Source organism: Erinaceus europaeus, chromosome 3, assembly GCF_950295315.1.
Source record: "Erinaceus europaeus chromosome 3, mEriEur2.1, whole genome shotgun sequence".
In the NCBI taxonomy this organism is placed as follows: Eukaryota; Metazoa; Chordata; class Mammalia; order Eulipotyphla; family Erinaceidae; genus Erinaceus; species Erinaceus europaeus.
The window spans coordinates 40,795,816-40,812,051 of record NC_080164.1 but is presented as its reverse complement, the minus strand read 5'-3'; the positions used below and the strand labels follow the sequence as shown (position 1 = coordinate 40,812,051).

At 38.0% G+C, this 16,236-nt stretch overlaps 1 protein-coding gene across 7 annotated transcripts in view; it reads right to left on the bottom strand.

The window, feature by feature from the left end:
- Positions 1 to 16,236, bottom strand: part of MYT1L (myelin transcription factor 1 like) — a 527,336-nt gene that overhangs the window by 278,823 nt on the left and 232,277 nt on the right. The gene's annotated exons all lie outside the window — the stretch shown is intronic.

The window sequence follows — 16,236 nt, the reverse complement described above, 5'->3', positions numbered from 1 at the left end:
AAAGAATTTTATGCCTAAGGCTCCAAAGGTCCAGGTTCACCACTGGTCACACCCATTGAAAATGTTATTATAAGTCTTTTTGTGGGCTTCTTCAGAATCATACCCTCACTATGAACTAGCAATGGTGGGGGCTGCTCCATTCTCCAAAGGGAGGCTAGGCCATCTTACTCTACCACCCAAAGAAGACTAGTTCTGAAATGAGCAAAGCCTAGAATGCTCCCAATTGTGACAATGGATTGTGAGCTCAATCTGATAGGGACTCAGAGGTTGTACAGTACTTTTTTGGTGCTAAATTTGAATGGCTATGGGTCCCAGGCATATTAGAGCATTATGGTAAACAGTTAATTGCATTGATTTATCTTCTTCAAGTTTGTTAATAACTTTTTGCCCTAATCCTTCTTCTAAACTCTACTCTCAACTGTGACGCCATCTCCTCAGACAATGTTTCTAGTTCACCTCCATGTTAACTATCAAACTCAAGAAAAGTTTGCTCCTAGGAACATTCCTAAAATAGACTTCCTAGCTTCCTTCTTTCCTAAGGTTCCCACTTACATCTGCTCTGTTCCTACTTCATGGCTCCTGTTTATTAAGTGTTTGTCCTGCTTTCCATCTTATAGCATTTTAGCCACCAAGTTGCAGATGCCACTATGATTTCACCCTGACTTCGATGGCCAGATGACCTCACCAACGTTTCCTGGAACCTCACCCACCTCTTCAGAGTCATAGCCCACTAGGGGAACAGGCTGAGGGTATGGGTCAACCTTCCCACGCCATGTCCAGCAGAGAAGCAATTACAGAAGTCAAATACTTCCAAATACACTTTGACCAAATGGAATTTGTATTAGGAATTCAAGGCTAGTTTTATTTATTTATTTATTTATTTATTTATTTATTTATTTATTTATTTATGAAAGCTGACATTAACAAAATCATAGGATGGGGGGTACAACTCCACACAATTCCCGCCACCCAACCTCCATATCCCATCCCCTCCCCAATAGCTTTCCCATTCTCTATCCCTCTGGGAGCATGGACCCAGGGTCGTTGTGGGTTGCAGAAGGTGGGAGGTCAAGGCTAGTTTTAAATCCGAGAAGGACTTGGACTCAAGGGAGGAAGCTTCATGAGCAGTGGAACTGGGCTGCTTGTGTCTCTATTTTTCTCTTCCTCTCTCTCTATCTCACCTTGTATATGAAGAAAAGAAATGAAAAACAAGAAAACCTATATGGGGCAGTGGAATCATTATGTAGGACCAATCCCTAGCAATAACACTAGTGACAAAATATATAAATAAATAAAATAAATCTGAGAATAAAATAATTTTTAAATGTCATATCAACACCACCAAGGACAAAACCCTACATCATCAGTGTAAGTGAAAGTAAAGATGGTATTTGAAAAAATTAGTAGACAAAATTTCCCTCAACTTTATGAAAGAAATCAATGGAAAACTCACAGTAAAATAATAATAAATAAATGAATACTCATACAGTAACCATTTTTAACTATAAAAGTTTCTTTATAATCACAAACGTAAAATAATGTTTACACTCTTCACATTATTCAACATGTACTCTGTGTTTAGCTATGGAATTTGTCAAAGAAGATAGTAACATATATCCAGATAGGAAATAAATAAACAAAACTATCTCTTATTTGAAGATATAATCTTCTATACAAAAATAGTCAGCATCTTCTACAAAGCTATTAGACGCAATAAATAGTTTGTACGGTTAAAGATCAATATGCCAAATTGTGATTCTAAACATTTGAAAAATATACATTTAAATATTAGAAGCATTCATAAAGGCAATAGAAGCCTAAAGTAAATAGGAGTAAATTTAACAAAGGGCATTTACAAATTTTGAACAAAGCATTGTTTCAAAAAATTAAAGCTCTGAATGCCAGGAGATTTTACATGCACTAGGAGATTAACATTGTTAAGATAGAAACACTTTCTAAAATAATCTATGGATTCAAGGTACATTCTGTCAAAAGTCCAGGCATTTTATTTTATAAAATTTTGAGCTGATCCTACTATTCATATCTGGCACAATGGATAAAATGTTGGACATATAAGTATGAGGTTCCAAGTTTGAGCCCCCAGCATAATAAGGTCCAGAATGACCCTAATCAGCCTGCTCTGCTTCTTTCTTTCTCTGCTCCAGTTCTCTCTCTCCCCCCCCCAATATAATCCTAAAAAAAAAAAAAAGCAAAATCCATCCAGAGTAAGCAAAACAATTTTGAGAATGAAGAGCAGGAGGAATCATACTTCCTGATTTCAAATCTTCAAAAAAAATAAAGGGATAATCAAGAAAGTGTGATATTAGTTTAAGTACAGAAATGTAGATTTTGACAAATGGTGCTAGAAAACTTGGATATCCACATGCAAAAGATTGAAGCTGAGACACAGACATCATACCACATGCAAACATGGATTCAAATGTAGCTAAAACTATAAAACTCCTAGTATATATGAATCTTCAGGGCTCTGATTTAGACAAATGGGTATCTAAAATTCACAATGCAAGCAAAAATAACACATAATCTGCACTTTATGATGAAAAAAACCTGAATCCTTCTGAACTTGATTGTTTTGTTCATGCTTTTAGAGAAAATAACACTAGATAGAATCACCCACTGTCTGACATCATAAATAACTCAAATAACACAGACACTAAGTCAAATTAATTAATGATTTTATATTCTTGTCATCATCAAGTCTTCACCATTCAAAGCTGACTTTTTCAGATATAAAAGTTGGGGGGAGGGCACCAACACACTGAAGTTTCCTTCAGTATGGTGGGAACCAGGCTCAAATCTGAGTCAAGGGCATGGCAAAGCAGATGTGTTCCTATGTCAGCTATCTTGTTTGTTTTATAAAGAGTTCTTAAAAAAAAGTTCCTGTAGCCAAGGAGGTCGCATAGTGGATAAAGTTTTGGACTCTCAAGCAAGAGGTCCTGAATTCAATCCCAGCTTCAAATGTGACAGAATGATACTATGTTTCTCTCTTTGATTCCTCCTTTCTGGTAAAGAAATATTAATTTAACGTTATTATTATTATTATTATTATTTTGCAGATAGGCAAATAACTCACTTTCATAGTGGACTTGCTTCATCATGTGCATGACTCAGGTTATAGTCTGGCCCTTACCTCATTGGGAAGTTTAGTGCCTATTCTATAACTCTGTGCCTGCATGACTCCACCATTTACATTAATGCCTCTACCCAATTTCCTCCATTTTGATAGAGGGTGTAAAAGCGTGCGCGCGCGAGCGAGAGGGGGGGGGGGACAGTTGCCCCACTGCTCTACTCTGGCTATGGAGACAGGAGCTTGAACCCAGGTTCTTGCTCATGGTAATGTGTGCATTTTACCAGGTCAATCCCCATCAAGTGATGTTTAAAGAAAGTCTACACATCAGAAATTCTAGCTGGTGCTGTACTGACATGAGATCAGAATGCCTCTTTTGCAAAAGCCAAATTCAAATTTAGTTCCCCTCCCATTGAAGGAAGTGTCAGTGTTGTTGGATCTTTCACCCTCTGTCTCTCTGCCTTTGTATCTCTATAAAACAAAAACAAACAAAAAAACACCTTTCCCTCACTTTTTAAATGTGTTTCCAGGGTCTTGTGCATGTGTAATACTAGGACTTCTGGATCAACTGTTTTATTTTTATTTGTGAGAAAGAGAGGTAATGACAAAGACAGAGACCACAGTTCCTATGAGGTATCAGGGCTCAAACCTAGGATTTCACGTTTGGTAAGCATGAACTCTGCCCAGTGCCTGTTTGTTTATTTATTTATTTATTTTTATTAATCCCCTTTTGTTGCCCTTGTTGTTTTATTGTTGTAGTTATTGATGTCGTAGTTGTTGGATAGGACAGAGAAAAATGGAGAAAGGAAGGGAAAACAGAGAGGGGGAGAGAAAGACACCTGCAGTCCTGCTTAACAACTTGTGAACTGACTCCCTTGCAGGTGGGGATCCAGGACTTGAACCAGGATCCTTAGGTCAGTCCTTGAGCTTTGCGCCTCGTGCACTTAACCTTCTATGCTACTGCCCAACTCCTGTTATTGTTATAAACACTCAGAAATATTTTGGAAGTAATCAAAGATAAAAAAACACATCTTTCCCCCAAATGTAGTGTTTAATATTTATTTTAATAATGTCATCATACTTTATTGAAGCTTAAATATCAATAGCTTTATGAAAACCCAAGTTCCAGATATGGCCTCACTGTAAATTCATGATTATGTTGTCTGTATAGCACAAGTTTACAATGTCCTCAGATCTTTTTTTTTTGTTTTTTTAACTTTTTTTTTTAAACCTGTGCTAAGAAGACTCAGCAACATCACCAAGGTTTTCTCACATGGAATAGAAAAATCAAGATTAGTAATAAAATCAGTGGCTTTCAGACATGTACCTGACAATTTCTGAAAAAAAAAAAAAAAAAAAAAAAAAACTTCTACAACCATTTTCTCCTCACCCAAGACCCCATCCCTGCCTGGGATAAAAGAGGGAGTGTTGGGAAGAAGCTGCCATTGACACTTTATAAGCCAGCCCTGCCCCCTCTTCCTGATCAAGATGCAGTGTGGGTGGTCCAATATACAGCCATCTGGGAGTTAATGTGATTCTCACCATGGCCCCTGAAAAGGGAATCATCTTGAGAATTCAGTCCTGGCTGGTACCCAAGAGCTGTGAGCTTGCCCCATTATTGTTGTTTAGGGATAATGGAGAAGATGTCTTCCTGAGTTTCCATATAATGCACTCTAATCCAGTTGGAATGCTTGAGCTTTGCAGAAATATCTGCCATATCCAATTGCTGCTGTGTTCACAAACCTTTAAGGCTGTGCACATTCACGAATTGCAGTACTTTCTAGCTTTTCCCCTGAGCAGCAGTCAGTTGATTGACGAGTGTGCCAACCACTTAGATTTCCTGATATGCAATATGGTTGGCAGCAGGATGCCCTGTACCTGTGATCAAGCTGCAAGATCAGGGAGATCTGATGCCTCTGTCATCACTATGTTCTGGTGGAGAGATGCAGACAGCCTGGGCAGAACCACATCTGTGACGCACACAGACTGTAGTTGATAGCTCTGTCAAACCGTCTGTAACTTTTCTGTCACCTGAAACTTCCAACCACATTTCCTGTCTCAGAGTTCCTCTTTGTAAGGGACAGTTTTAACCCAAATTTAGAACCTTAAATGTTGGCAACATTCAAAAGCAAAGAAAAGGAGTGGAAACTGGACACTTGGAAACAGGACAGGAAAGGAAAAAGTCAACCTTGGAGCTAAGGGTGTGGAAAATAGAAGTGTCCAGGCAAGCAAAGAGCTACTACATAGTGTCCAGAGTATCTGTTAAAGAACTGAAAATACTAATAAGGAACAACACACTCACTTTCTGCCTTTCAGGAAGGCAGTAAGTATCTTACAGTAGCTCAAATGATCCCTTCTCCATCTGGGGTTTCCATTTCAGGTGGGAGACTCTTTTGTTGCTATAATTGGATCTGATGTTTGCTTAGGAAAAACAGAATCTTTAAACCAGAGAACCCTACCCAGATTAGATCACAGACAGTAGGAGTGGCCTTCCTCTGGCTCTGCATGCTTGCTCTAACAGGGCTGCTCAGCAAGGAGCTGAGATAAAGGGTGAACTTTCCTCAATGGCTTTTGAGGAACTGAACCCTGTGTATACTTTCTTGAAACTGCTGTTTTGTTTTGTTTTTTCTCTAAATACCTGTGTAATTTGTTAAATAGCAATAGATGAAGGCTACTAAGATGTAATATTGAGAAAAAATACTTAGTACAACAAACTTCTATTGTCTACCCCAGTACTGATGTCGGAGGAGAAAATACCTGTTATCAATCAACTACTCATGAACAGTGAGTGGCTGTGTGGATACTTCTTTCAAATACACCCTGGCTACCAGGGCAGTACCATTCAATTCTAGCTTGCTCTCCTCCCTCTCTAAATAGTTTTCCCCAAAGTCACCTTCACCAGGACTCTTTATGGTCAGCAAGTTTATTTTACCAAGCCTTCTGTCTAATCCTTGCTAAATCTTGTCCAAACTGAGTAGTCTGTTGTCATTATGGCTTCTCTGTATTGATTCTATCTGCCTCTTTCCTTGCTCATATTTTCAAATTATTGTTATAAGAGTTGCTTCTGTCCTTCTTGTTTATCTCTGTAATATTTTTACTTACTGTTTTGGATAGAGACAGAGAGAAGTTGAGATGGAAGGGGAAGTCAGAGCTAGAGATAGCTATGGCACTGTTTATAGCTCATAAAGCTCCCTTCCCCCTGCAGGAGGGAACCAGAGGCTTGAACCTAGGTGCTAGCACATGTAATATTTGTGCTCCATCAGGCACACCCCAGCCTGAGTCCACTGTCCTTCCTGTTTATTCCATCTGATATACTATTAGCAGACTTTGTCCCTTAACACTCAGGAAGGACTCCCACTTGCCTAAGGCATTGGGTTAATGTTTTCCATTTTATGTGGACATTTCTCTTTTCTCTGTGTTTGCTCTTAATTTTCCATCACTCTTAAAGGTCCCATTGTTGTCCTCCATCACTTGAGCTCCTGTTCGTCTTTAAGACCAATGCCACATACACCTTTCATCCTACATATAAAACTATGCTGAGCTTCTCCTCATACTCAGGATGTTTTATCCTTGCTTTGGATTCCTGTAACATTACTCTGTACTTCTAACACACAGCTCGCTATGTATGCCCTTTTGTTATGCCTGTTTATGTTCCTATCTTTAGCCTTGTACAGTTCTCAAAGTCTCAAACAGAATAAACCTTATTCAGAATGGTATCCCAGGTGTCTCATTTGTAGCTAGAACAAAATGAGTACTCAGTACATGCAAGTGGAAATGAATTTATTGATTTTGATTCACAAAATCCTACTGCTTAATATTCTAGTTAGAGTCCACACCAGAAATTATCGTGCAGCATCTTTTTTTTTTTTATTAGTCTTTTATATACCTCACTCTGACTCTCGTGCTCAGTGAAGTCTCTATTTTCTCAGAGCCCCTCCTCCCATACTTAAGTCTTCTGGTTCCTGACTTCTCTCTTTTATTGTGTTTGAACTCTTCTATTTTTCCCTGCTCTGGCACAGGTGGGCTTGTTCCAGAGAAAGCAAAGAGAATCTAAAATCCACATTAGTATTTTTTCATGTAGAAATTACATATGTCATCATTATAATTTCTAGTTGGCCTTCATTCATGTTTCTAAGAAAAATGAATAACTCATTGTGATCTTTATTTCTCTTTCTCTTACTGTGGTCTTATGTCTTAGGGTCCTGGCTTGTAAGAATTATTCAACTTGATATTGAAATTAAGTTTAATTAAAGTACTTAGGGTGCTAGGAAGTAAAATAATGCAATAGTGATATACATAACAAAAATATATTGATTGGCTAGCATAAAAAGGTGACTTAAATCACATCAACATATTATATAATCAACTAAATGAGATTTTAAACCAATCTGCATTCTAAGGCATATACCCTTATATTGGAAATAAGTTATATTTTAATGCTGTTACTTTCAACAATACAAGATTTTTCTTACTTGATTTCCAAAGTATTGCTCAGCTCTGACTCATAGTGTTACCAGGAATTGAACCAGAGACCTTAGGCCCTCAGGCATTAAAATATGTTTGCATAGCCATTATGCTATCTCTTCAGCCAGATGCAAGATTTACATCTTTACCTGACAATTATTCAAGGTAATGGTGAATATATAAGGTAAAAACAATATGCCAAGACTAATTAGCTGATAAAATGAAATTCTAAGTACTTCTACTTCTTGTCACCCAGTCACCTGTCTTACTATTTTAATCCCTATCTGTGCGGTATTTCACAAGGCATGAAATACAAACCATTATCAGAATACAGTCATTGTACAGTCACTGTAGCCTTTAGTAGGCATTCTAAACATCTCTGATCTTCTTCACAGTCTAGGTAAGTTAGGAACCCAGATTTCTCAACCTGGTATTGTGTCTCTTGGTTATCTTTTGCTGATGGAATCTCATTCAGAGTGCTTAAGTAGTTTCTCTGACTTTTCCTTACAGACATTATCTCTTATTTTCTATAGATCCATTAACTTGTCCCTTTGCCTCTTGAGGTTTTAATTCTACAAATACTCATGATGATGTGTGACACTTCTACCTATGAGCTCTGAGGTTGTTTTATTCTAAGATTACTCTGTATGGTACATTAGGCCACAATGGATTCAAAACAAACAATGATTTAAGAGAAGGTAAAACAAAAAGGCACTGTCTAGGACTATCTTTAATATCACAAACTGCGACCCTCTGGTTGAAGTATGGATGATGCCCTTTGGGACTCTGTCTCTGACTCCCTTTAATGCCCTAAGAATTGTTTTCTTTACTTTTGATTTGTAATGAATCTGAATCTCACATGTGTTAATTTTATCACTTCTAGGCTCATTTTTTCATTTGATATAGAGACAGAGAGAAAGAGAGATAACACAGCATCAGAGCTGTCTGGTGCTGTGTTTTTGGGGGGAGAAGGTGCTGTCTCTGGTGCTGTGGAGCTCCCGCATGGTGTTGGGACTCCAACTTGGGCTGTACTCATGGCAAGGTAGGTTCCCTGCCCAATGAACTATGCCTTTAGCCCATGGAAGCTTTGTTTTCTAACAACATCAGTGTGTCTTGTGGACATCAATTGAAAAACCAAGTACATAAAACATTAGCCAATTCCTTACACTTCACTGGAAAGAGCTGCTTCAAGTAAAATGAATCAAAATAATGAGAAAGAGGAAAACTATAGATCATAAAATCTATACCACTGGCTTCTAACATAAACATATTCATGAAAGTGGTCATGTAGAACCCACTGTGGTATAAAGATCACTTTCTCCAACAATTTTGACTTGACCATGTATCAACTTTGTGATCATGATCCAGGTGGTCAGCTTCTCTGAGCTCTTACTTCTATAACATGAAGCTGTAAATAAGTAATTTCTAAGACTGGCATGAAAATTAAACAAACTACATTGACATGTAGTAAATAATGAACATTATTTGTGGAGACTTATTTGTTATGACAATGAGCAGTCACTCAGTTTCAGTGAATGCTTGTGAATTTTCTAGAAGGCAGAAATAAGACACATTAGAAATCCAGAAATTGTGATGGGGGAGTTAAAAAGAAAGACAGTAGACAAAAACACAGTTTTTCTCTTTTAGAAAATTACAATAATAATAATGTATTAAGGATACACCATGTTACAATGCCGAAGGACCCACATTCAAACCCTGGTCCCCAGCTGCAGGGAGAAGCAGTGTCTCTCTTTCTTTCTCCCTCTTTATCTCCCCCTTCCCACTCAATTTCTCTCTGTCTAAAAATAAATTAACTAATAAAAAGTAGTTATGACATAGAAAGACAAAGAAGGAAATCAAAACAAAGATTTCTGTTTTAATTGGATTCTGAGTTGAAGTGAAATCAAATGACCTATAAGACTAATAGGATAACAATAAGCTGTCAGTAATGCAGTTTACCATAAAATCTACATTAGTTTAGTGAACTAATATTGTTTTAAAAGGAGAATCCTGACAGAAATACAAATAAATAAACTTGTCAATGGTCCCTGTGCTAAGAACACCACACTCAAACTTGACTGGGGGTATCAGTTGACTCAGAATCTCTAACTTCACCTGCGGTGAGATTATTTCTGTTAGAGGATGGTGGAATCGGCAGAGTTTGGTGGGGCCAAAAACACTATTCATTTGAATTTAGAGGAAATTCTAGTTGAAATGGGGTAATTAACTAGAACAAGGTGACAGAGACATAGAGATGTGCCATTCTGAAAAAGTATTATGTACTTTTACTCTGTGTCAGTACATGTGACTGAGCCCAGGTGATGCTGTGCTACACTAAGAAAACAGATTACTCAGACATATAAAGTTGATAACTGCAACATGATATTTGGCTTTTGTGTCCTATAAAAAAAACAAAAACACAGAGTTTGTCTTGCTTCTTTATCAAATTATAAGGAACAACCCATTCAAATATCTTACAGATTGAATTCTACCTAGGGATAGTTTTCTTTTGTTCTTCTCTTTTATATTGTTTTAAATATCTTTATTTAATTATTATGGGATAGAGGCAGAGAAATTGAGAGGGGAGAGGGAGATAGTGAGAAAGACAGAGAGACAACAGCAGCCCTGCTTCACCACTCCTGAAGATTTCCTCTTGTAGATGGGGACCAGGGGCTTGAACCTGGGTCCTTGTATACTATAATGTGAGTGCTTAACAAAGTGTGCCACTGCCTAGCCTTGAAATGTTTTTCTAGCTTTCCTTTCCAAACTAAATTTGTCAAAAGAAATAATTTTATAATTTCTATTAAATGTTATCTTAATTTGCATAATAATGAGAGTGATGAAGAGTGAGACAGTAGGGCTGTTAGGCTCTACAGTAATAACTACAAAACCTTATTCTGAAGGATGGGTGGTGTCACACCTGCTTGAGCACACCTCTTATAATACATCTTATAATACACACATCTTATAATACACGTGGACCTGGGTTCAATCCCTAGGTTCCCACCTGCAGGGGGAAAGCTTTGTGTGTGACAAAGCAGTGCTGCAGATGTCTCTCTGCTTCTCTCCCTCCCATTTCCTCTCAATTTCTGGCTGTCTCAATCCAATAAATAAATAAAGATAATAAAAAAATTCAAAAAGTTAACCTCTGCCTCACTTAAGCCCCCAAACTTATTTTACATATAAAAAAATCCATTCTCTGGCTCTACACACGGGGAAATTTTTGAAATGCACGGTTGTTTGGAATTTACAATAATATAGCCAGGTTTAAAGACTTAACCATGAGAAATTCTAAGGATCTATTCACTCTTGTTATGGAAATATAAATCTCAGAACAGATACACCATTTAGAATTAGGTGTGAAGATGACAACTGCATACTGGTCCTATAGGAAATACTATTTCATGAAGTCTTATCATTGCACTTAAATCTGCTCCAAACATATAATGTATGGCCTGGTGTTTCTCTCTCTCTCTCTGTGTGTGTGTGTGTGTGTGTGTGTGTGTGTGTGTGTGTGTGTGTGTGTGTGGTGACTGACCATGGTGGTAGTAGACGTATGAATTTTAGAAAAGCTATTAGGTATTTCCTAACAAGGCTAGCACTTTAGTAAAAGAGTATACACAAAAACAAGAGGAATGCAAACCATGGTGGTATTTCATAAGGGCTATTCAGAAGTGGAATGTGGAAATTACCTGAAATATCAATGTTATTTATATGTCTCTTGCAATAAATTCTAAAAATCAGCAAAGATTCTGAGAAGTGAGAGCTTTTGGAACGATCTGTATATTTGGAGGTTAGCATTTCCATGATATGGAGAGGTAGCAGAGGAGTGTGCAAACTTCTCTGCCATCATTCATATGCCATGCAAAATTATCAACTTAAAAATCAGTACTTCATGTTGCTATGAAAAAAGGTATAGTTTGCAGTCTGGGAGGTGGCACGGTGGATAAGGCACTGGATTCTCAAGCATGAGGTAGCACATGTACTGTCCCCCCATCTTTCTCATTAATGAATAAATAAAATCTTAAAAATGAAAAGAAAATAAAAAGTTATAGTTTCCCTTAGCAAGAACAGACCAATATGATATGGACCATATATATGCCTGCAGGACTCTCTCTCTCTGTCTGTCTCTCTCTGTCTCTCTCTGTCTCTCTCTCTCTCCTCTGCTCTGATTAGTGATGGTGCTACACGTTGAACTTAGGACCTTTGGTTCCTCGGGCATGAAAAATATTTTTGCATAATCATTGTGCTATCTCTCCAGCCCCCTACTTGCTTTACTTTGTCCTATCTGTGAAACCACTCAACATGTCTACTGTGAAAACTAAATGATAAAATGTAGGAAACACACTTGACCTAGCATTTCCTTTCTGCAGGACATGATATAAGGGACTTGGATCTGTATTTAATGTGAAATCTTTTTCCTCAATCAATCTGAAGCTTGGTACATATATATAGTCACATCTCAGTTTTTACTGCGTTATCTTCTATAATGTTGCCACAAGCAATGCATTTGTGAATAATGTGCCATTGTTTCTGGGGAAATACAAAGTGTGGTTCTTGCAAACCTCTGGTCGTAAGTAATTTTTATGCCAGACGATTAAAACGCAATCTACTATCTTTGGTGAGCATTTCTGTTAAAGTCACAGTGTTCAGTGTGATTGTTTAATTTATTCAGTCTGTGGTCAACAGCGCTGTAACTTGCCTGGAAGTAGTTGTACGTTCTCTGTCAGACACAGTACAACCATCTTGCATCAGAGACACTGGACAGCTCTCCAGTACTGTACGTGGGGTCATTTAAAACAGAGAAATCACCAGCAGAAAACCACAAAAATGTGGAAAACATGACACTAACCAAACCATGGCAATGACTTGCTTACAGGATAAATTGAAATGAGGAAGCAGAGTATCACCTTGTTCCATGGCTACTGAGAATAGACATATCTTGTGACATAAATTCACAGCTGCCCTGCACATGCTCACGTGTGTGACTGTGTTGATTTGGGAGTTTTGCTTATACATTTTACCAAATAGGTGAATTAGGAAGAATGCAATATTTGAATACTAAGGATGGACTGTACAATAATGAAGATGTAGTAAATATATTTCACTTATGCTACTACTTATTTATTTGTTTTCATGAGGGAGAGTGAGAAAAATCACTGCTCATCTCTGACTTACCACTCTAAGGGATTGAACCTGGGGCCTCTGGAAATACAGGCAGGAAAGTGTGGTTCACTACTGATGCACATTTCCCTGGTGTCAATTTTGCTACTGTCTTAGAGTACATGTTCACTAGAGGGCATTAGGACTTTTCAAATGGGGGCCTGGGTGATGACATATCTAGTAAAGTACATGCATCACAGTGTTCAAGGCCTGTCATCCCTATCTTAGGGGCAAAGCTTCACAAGCACTGGAGAAGTGCTGCAGTTGTCTCTGTTTTTTCCTTCTGTCTTCCTCTCCCCTCTCAATTTCTTTCTGTCTCTATAAAAAAGGAGAATAAAAGATGGCTACGGCGACAACCCTGACGGTTAAGGAAAAAAAAGGAGAGAAAGAGAGAGAAAAAAAAAGGCCATAGTGACAACCCTGATGGTCAGAAAAGAAAGACTTTAAATGGTTCCATTGAAATAATATAATAAATAAATAAATAAATAAATAAATAAATAAATAAATAAAATATCCATGAGAGTAATGGCTTAGCAGTGGAAAATGAGAATAAAATCTTCCTCCAGTAAATGTGATAGATCCAGAGCTGAGGTAACTCTTGCTGTCACATCTAGGAACTCTGAGCTTTGGGGGGACAGTCAGCAGAGGTTCAGAGATGACCATGTCTAGACATCCCAGAACCTGGCTCTGATCACCTTGCTCTCTCTTTCTCTTTGTGACTGTGACAGGGCCTGGGTGGTTAAACATTTCTTATGCAGGGCACAGATCATCCTAGGAGTTCTTTGAATATAGTACTGCAGGCTCTGAATGCAAAGGGACTGTGACTCCAAATGAAATCAAGCTTATTACACCTGACAAGATTCTGCTTGGCCAGGAGGCACCTGGTAGTGGCGTCACCTCCCTCCTCACTGGAGAAACTGCACTGACAGCCCAGCTGTGGCTGCTTCAGGCCACCATGTGCTTCAGTTTACTCATTTTCTTCAGATTCCACATGTACTTCAGATGACCTGAGTGTTTGAGTTTGCATGTGACTCAATTTATAAATATGCCCCGGTTTACAAGGCTGGTACAGTGTACGCATGTCCTTCATTTTCACATGTGTACTTCTGTTTCCATTGCTTCTTTAACAATCTTTTAAAAATAATTTTATTACTGGTAATTTAATAGTGCTTTACAAAATTATAAAATTTCAGGGGGATAATTGTACACTCATTCATGGCATGCGTAACTCACCACACCCTCCACCAAAGTCTTGTGCCTTTTGTGTATCGTCCACCACCACCACTATAGTTTTCAAAAAATCTAAGTTTGGCTACTTTTTTTTTTGCAAGTTTGTTGGTGATAGAAAGCAACTCTGGTACACTGTTGGGAATACAAACTAGTGCAGCCCCTATAAAAAAAAGTATGGAGAGTCCTTAAGCAAATAAAAACGGAAATACCTTATAATCCAGCAATAACACTCTTAGACATATATCCAAAGGACAAACAAACACTAGTTTGAAAGGACATCTGAAGATGAAACCAATATCTACCAATCTTTGTTTACATGGTATAGGCACTTAACACTGTGTGTACCCCTTCTCCTCCAACTAAGGTATAGTAGAGATTATTATTATTATTATTATTATTATTATTATTATTATTATTATTATTTTGCCTCCAGGGTTATTGTTGGGGCTCAGTGCCAGTACTAAAAATCCACTGCTCCTGGAGACTTTTTTTTTTTTTTTTTACATTTTATTGGATAGGCCAGAGAGAAACTGAGAGAGGAAGGGAGAATAGAAAGGGAGAGAGAATGATAGACACCTGCAAACCTGCTTCACTGTTCGTGAAACGTTCCTGCAGGTGGTAAGCCTAGAGCTTGAACTCGCGTCTTTGCTCAGTTCCTTGCACTTTGTAGTATATGTACTTAACCAGGTGTATCACCATCCAGCCCCTTGATTGTTCTTTAGATTATCTGTGTCTTACTCTATATTAACAGAGGATTGTGCATCCAGGAAATATGTAGTAACAACCAAAGACAATCCTAATGTTATGGTGGAAGAGAAGGCAGGAGTGCATCTGAGATTCATTGTTTGTTGAGGGTAGAGGATAGGATCTCTGCCAAACATACTACAAAGCCCAGGAAAATTCTTCCAACAGAGTGATGGGGCCCATCTTCTCTACCAGCGAATGTATGATGACCTTTGTGCAAACAAACATAGCAAAAAGGAATAAACAAAGCCTTGTTTTGATAATCTCACCTGCCTGTTAAGTTAAAATGTCTTATCACCTCAGATACATCAGCAGCAGGGAAAGTGAGGTCTGCTGGTGTTTTTCCTGTGAACTACTGTGCTGGAGTGCTGTGGTCAGATCAAGGGCAGCCTTAGCTCCTGAGGATAGGTAGCAGGGTCTGTGGCAATGAGACGAAGATTCAGACAACCTGCTGAAAATTCTGTGCCCCAAGCCCAATAAGAAGCTTGGTGTAAAGACTAAAACAGGTTCTGGATGTGCAAGAAAGCAAACACAGCCCATCAGGGACCTCAGAATTTCACATGGGCACCACTAGGTAGCTGATTAAAAGCATTAGCAATCTGGAAACAAAGACAGAGGCACTGCAGGAAGCCCCACCTTGCTGCTTCCCAAGGTCTAAACCTAGTTCCTTTGTTCATTGCCCCCTCCCCACTTCAGCAACATGATTCTGCAATTGAAATAGTCTCCCCCACAGCTAAGTTACAGCTGCAGGACTGACACATTCTCTAAATTTATGTTATCATACCCTCACAACCTTTTCTGTTATCATACCAAACCCTGTTTGAGGGGGTATTGCTCTGTTTAAACTAAATAAAACTGAACACCTAGCTTCCGGCACAGCCAGAGCATCTCACACTTCAGTTTTCTTTTAATTATTATTTTTCTTCTTATTTTGAATAAAAAAATTAAAATAGCAAGAAATTAGGAAACTAATACATTAAAAAAAATAATAAAAGAAAGGAAAAATTAAACCTCCAAAAGAGTTATGCAAACATATATATCACCAGACAAGGTGTAATGTCCTTGGGAGAATTGGAGCAAAGAAAAACAGTTTTCTCATGCAAATGGAGACACTTTTCTGCATTCACTCTTATGGTAGAATGTTATTACAGCATTTATTTACAACTTAAAAGCAAATTGTTATTTAATGTGATAAAAAGGTGGAGTGTAGCTATTCACTTACTAAAAAATCCATGTTGCTTCATTTCCAGTGCTGATTAAAATACCCTAACCAAAGGGTAACAGTATAGCCATTGTCTACAACTAACCCAAGACCACCAGATAGCTGACCTGACAAAGGGCACCTATGATGTACCTTAATAAATGTGGCCACGTGACTGAAAGTGTGGCTTCACTAAATCTCACTAAGTCTAAGAATCTTTATTTATCTCAAAAATACTATTTGATCTTCTTCCAGGAACTCAGAAGAGACAGACTTGCTTAATAGTATAGACAGACGTCTTGGAGTCTAAGGAATTGGAAAGATCCAAATTAATAGGATGAAGTAT